Here is a 6150-nt window from a genome sequence, read left to right on the forward strand (position 1 = left end):
TGAGGCTTAGCCTGAGTGACAAAATCTTGATTCCAAGAGAGGTGTCCTTCGATTCACCTCTCGATCTTTATACTCCATCAGAATGCTAGAGTTGAGGTCATCCCAAGGGGTGATGAAATCCCCAAGCAAGCCTCCTAAAACTAAAAACAAGGTTTTGGATCCTAGTCTTATGCACCCAAGATGGCCTGCAAAGGCGACAAGGGGAGAGAAGATTCAGATGACCTTGGGCTAAAAAGAAGAGTTATTTTCCAATTTATGAGTAAGATTTTGTAAGTTATGATTGAAGACACTCATGATTATGGCATGCAATGTTCATTCCAACTTGACAGTGTCGTCAACATAATGGAAATTGAGAATTTGTCAACGTAAGAAAAGCAAGTGTCATTGAGATGCATCAAAACCATGCAATTTTCATTGATTGTTAGGCATTCAAGATTGTGTTAGAGTGTTTTAAGCCCAAATTGGAAGTGTGAGATATTGCAATGGTTAATTGATCCTTGGCATTCAAGATTGGATTTGTTGTTTTAAGCATGCATTCCAAGAAAGATTGATTTTAAACCATTGCATTCAAGATTGTGTTTGAGCAACATTCATTCAATGAAAGATGTGTTTAAACATACAATTTCATTCTTTAAAAAAATTGTAAAAAACATGATTAGGTTAGTAGGACGCTCCAACCTGCAATAAGACAAAAAAAGAAAATTGATTAGTCACCCAAAATCTTCCAAAAGGAAAGTTTATCTATGGGAAAAAAAAATTTAACTTTTTTTTGCTATTTTTTCTAGGCGTAAAAATGCTTTAAATGGTCTAAATCCTATGGAGCCACTAAAAGTCAAATTTTGATTTATACTCTATTTTTTTTTTTTTTTTTTTAAACTACAAATTGCAGAAATAAAGATTTTAATATAGAAATGCAACATAAATAGGTGGAGACGATAGTCTATCAAGCAGAGACGTTGATCAACGGAGACGCTAAAATGCAAAGACACTAGTATTCGCTGACGACAACAAGCGGAGATGCCAATTTGCGCAGACGCGAATTTGGGTTGGCAGCGGCAGAGACGATAGAACAGGTTGCGGAGATGACAGAGTAGCTGGCAGAGATGCAGATCTAAGGAGATGAAAGTTGAGGATTCACAGACAATAGTCTAGTGGCGGCACTGACAACAAAAAACCAGGTGGAGATGCCAAACTATAGAGACGTCGATTTGGTTGCGCAGATGACAAAGTAGCTGACGAAGATGACAATTTGTAGGCACAGACGCCAAACTGCGGAGACAACACTGCACGAAAAAAGCTGAAAAATGCAATTTTTTTCTAAATTTTTTTTAATTTTTTGCTATTTTTGGATTTTTAGATGGTATTTATTCTTCCTAAGTGCGTTCTTTAACCTGCAAAAATAAGCAAAACACCCTACAACACACTCAAACAACAACAAACATTAGATGGTTAAAAAAAAATAACATATACATAAAAATGATTGATTAAATGACCCATAGTGGGGTCCCACCAGATGTGCCAAAATGTATATGAGAAATATGTTAGCAAGTAATACTAATCTATTAAGAAAACAAAGCATTAACTAGCATAAAAGACATAACATATATGAGAGACAAAGTGAAACCCTCAAATGAGAATATGAGCCATGGAATGCCTCTCCCAATGAGGATAGTCACTTGATTTAGGGATGAGTCTATTTGATAGGATTTGGGATGTATGCTCAAGCTTCAAACTAGCTTCAATGGAGATTTTTGGGATTTTTGGTGTGGATGCATGCAAAAGTATGGATTTGGCTTCAAAATGGCATTATAACTTTACTTGATGGATTGTGATTGAAAAGGCTTGGGAGGGGATCCAATTTATAGGCTAAGGGCTTGAGGGATGGAGGGCTAAGATGGAAGGAAACATGAAAGCTTAAGGAGGGCTAGGATGCACTCAAAAGGGAGTACATGGATTGTGCTTGTTTAGCACCAATCAGGGAGTGACACATGTCACAAGGTGAGTGGATGGAAGAAAGGGGAAGGATGAGTCAACAAAGGAGGCTCAAAGGATAATATCTTCATAAAGACCTTTCATTATGGATTGTAAGAGCTTGTAAGAGTCTTTATGGCTTTTGTAAGAGCATTCATTGTTGGGTGGTTGGGATATTTTGGACGGAGTTGAGATTGTTGACTTTCCTTGGCTTAAGAAAGTCTTAAGCTTGTTTAGGGAATGTGACAACATTAGGGGGTGGATTAGGCTTGGGTTTAGGATTAGATTAGGCTTGTTAGAGATTTTCAAGTGGATGGCATTCATGAGGGTGGGTGAGTTAGTGGCTAAGCTTGGTTAGTATGGGTGGATGGGGTGGATTAGGCTAAAAAGGGGATTTAGGATAGGTTAGGGGTTATTAGATTTGAGGGTTTTATTTATCAAATAGATTTATTTAATAAATGGGGATTTTGGATTTAGATAGAAGAATAGGATTTAATTGATAAATAATAGGTTATTTGATTTATCAATTAGGACTATAGATGATTAATTAAATTAATCAGCTAGGGGATGGCAAAGGATTAATTAAATAAGCATTTAATTAATGATGTCTTTAGAGATAACTAAATAGGGTTATTGAAGTAATGCAATCAAATTTAGGTGTCTACATTGGGTAGTTATCAAAATTGACATGCAAGATCTGGGTAGTTGTCAAAATTGACATGCAAGATCTGGGTAGTTGTCAAAACTGTCATGCAAGATCTGGGTAGTTGTCAAAACTGACATGCAAGATCTGGGCAGTTGTCAAAAATAACATGCAAACTTCTACAAACCCTCGAGCTGGCAAGATCATGGCTCTAATACCACTAAAATGTCCCTTTTCTGATTTTTAACGATATTTCAAACCTCTAATCAAATCTTTAAGATCAAACAACCAATACTTCAAAGATCTACCAATTTCTCAATAAACCCCAAATTGGGTATGCCGGAAATAGTGCCAAAAGCTTTACAGCTTCACCTATTATTAATAAATCTGAAAGTGTAAATTTTTACAGAAATTTGGGCATCATAACAGCCTATAAAATGACATTTTTAGATCTATATAAAATGCACACAATAGCTCCCAAATGGAGGACAAAAACAATGCTCATCGAGCTCTCGAAAATAGCACAAAATAGCCCAAAATCACCACAAATACTTAATAATCTATCCCAGAATTATAATCATATCCAAATACATATATTTATCTCTATTATAAAATTTAAAATTCTGATATACAAAAGCAACCCAAACTGATATGAAATACTCAACCAGAAACACCAAACTCTTACAAAAAATATACCCGAAAACTTACAAATCTGCACTGTTCAGCACAAAGGCAAACTCTACATGAGAAAGCACATGGAATGGCTTCAAAATCATATCCTTAGCCTTTTTGAAAACTTTCAAACTCTCGTTCTTGGGTCTCCTTCTTCACAGGTTTGGCAACATCTGAAGAACAACAAAGCAATGCACAAAAATCAAGTTCTGGAATGAGCCCAAAATGCCTCCAAACTCCTTAAAAGAGGGCATAACCCTAACTCACGTCTAAGAGGGGTTAATAAAACATATTTTAATAATAAATTTCATTTATTAGTCCATTAGCTTCCAAATATTATCCCCTTTTTCCGAAACTTCACCTTTTTCGGCCTGCCTGCCTTAGAAAAGATTATTATTTTTAATTATTTGAAAAGGGGACATGACAGAGTTTGAATACTAAAGATTTTTGTGGAGAATTTTTATCTTCTTGTCTTCTTCTCTCTTGCATCCATGGCTTCCATCATGAGGTTTCATCCTTGCATTTTCTTCTTAGCTTAGATCTTGCATTGATAGATTAGATATTCTATTATTTTTCATTGTTATCATATAGATTGGTTTTCATCTTTATTTACATTCATATTTGGATCCTTGAATCTCTTGTTTCATTGTGTAGTTGCATGGGCACAAACTAGGTCAAATTAAGGACCTCCATTAGAAACCCTTGCACTCCATGAATAGAGAGCTATGAGCCACCATTCGAGACCTCATTCTTGAGAAAGCTTGGATATAATGACTTATAGAAGTGTGCCCACATTTTAGGCATACAATATTGTGCATATTGAAAAAGGCCAAATCATGATGAGCATCATTGCAAAACTAAAAGAATTGATGAGTTAGAAAACCTACTCAAGAAGAACAAGATTCAAATGCCAAGTACTTCCAAGGATTCAACTCTAACCTCTTCAAAGGGTAAAGGGCAAGCACTTATGAAAAATACAACTTCTTCTTCAGAATGGATACTTGACTCAAGTGCTTCTTACCATATGGGTTCTTCAAAGGGACATTTTTCTTCATTGAAGCAATCAAAGGTACCACACATCTTTGTGGGAGATGATACTAAAATGTAAATTGAAAGGAAAGGACATGTGGAAATGGAAAATGGGGAATTGAAAGATTTTCTCTACATTCCAAACCTTAGCTCCAATCTCCTATTAGTTTACTAAATCACTCACCTTGGAGATGGTCATAAAGATGAGTTCCTTCCAGATTTAGTGATGGTGCATAGTCTAAAATATGATCCACTAGTTGTAGTGGGGAAAGTCAATGATGACAAGAGGTTTTATTGCTTCTCCCATTTTGTGCCTAAGTCTCATTCTCAAGCCTTGTTGACTCACTCTACTTCACAACTCACATTATGGCATGAGTGGTTTGGTCACCTTGACTTTTGCTCTCTTCAACAACTTTGCTCAAACCATATGGTCAAAAGTCTACCTAACATCAAATTTTCTAAGGGAGTGTGTTCATCTTGTTTTGTGGATATGCATCTTAAGGAGATGTATGATAAATGGAAGTCTTCTAGAGCTCCAATTGTTCTTTAGCTAGTTTACATGGTTTTAGCAAGACCCTTTGCAGTGACTTCAGTTAGATAAGGCCGCTACATCCTCACAATTGTTGATGATTTTTTAAGATTCACTTTAGTCTACTTCCTTCATCATAAGAATGAAGTGGTTCATAAGCTTCAAAACTTTAAGACTCATGTTGAACATAAATCAAGGAAAGCCATTGAGGTACTAAGGGTGGACAATGAGAATAGGCATGTAGACAGAAGACTTAAGAACTTTTTTAGAATTGAGGGGATTGATCTTCAGAACCCACCAACATTTAGTCCACACAAGATAGATGTTGTAGCTATGCGGATTATGACTCTCAAAACCATAGCAAGTTGCATGATAAAAGCCAAGTCTCTTGATCCTACACTTGAAGTTAAAGCCATTAGTAGTGCTACTCACATACTTAACAAGTCTCCTCATAATTCCTTAGATGGGAAGACTCCCTTTGAGGCATGGTGTGACAAAAAACTAGTTTTGAGTCACTTTAGAGTCTTTGATTGTCCAGCATGGGAAAACCTATCTTCTAGGAGTTGCAAGGCACCAACACCTAGGCCTTGTACCTTCATCAATTATGAAGACAATGCAAAGGCTTATAGACTTATGGATTCAAAGACACATGATATTTTTGTGGAGAAGGATATTCACTTTGAGGAAAGTCCACCCATCTTATCCTCTAATCCTCTCCGTATTTCATCCATAGTGGAAACTAATAGTGACACTAGTGATAGTGCTTCAACAAGTTCAGTCATGTGGGGTTCTATTGATAATTGCAGTGAGAGGTCACATCATCAATCTAGTCTACATGCTTATATTGCCATAGTGAAAGGTCTAGCATAGCATGGTACATCTCATCTTCCAGCTCTAGTTTTAGTTGACTTGGGAGATAGCCTTGAGGACTTACATCTTCTCATTTATGATGATGATCCTTCTACAGTTGTTGCGAGGGCTCACTCTGACCCTCATGTCCATTCTCTACATGATCAATCTTTATAGGTTGGCATGATTATGGATCCTTATGAACAGAAACTAGTAGAGGTCTCTTTGTTAGTTGAGGAGATAGATGGTTCATTGGGATAGGTTCAACAAACATCCTTTCCAGATCTGCATTCATTCTTTTTAGCATAACTGGAAGGGACAAGCATTAGCATCAACATAGGAATACTTGAGTAGGTTTTGGGGCCAGCATACATCTTTAGGAGAGTACCTTTGGCATTGTTTCTTCCTAAGGGGAGGAACACAATTTTGCATTCTTGGACCAACTTCTTCATTGGAG

The sequence above is a fragment of the Cupressus sempervirens genome, chromosome 7 (genome assembly GCF_028749045.1).
Source record: "Cupressus sempervirens isolate cs-2001-9-10 chromosome 7, ASM2874904v1, whole genome shotgun sequence".
In the NCBI taxonomy this organism is placed as follows: Eukaryota; Viridiplantae; Streptophyta; class Pinopsida; order Cupressales; family Cupressaceae; genus Cupressus; species Cupressus sempervirens.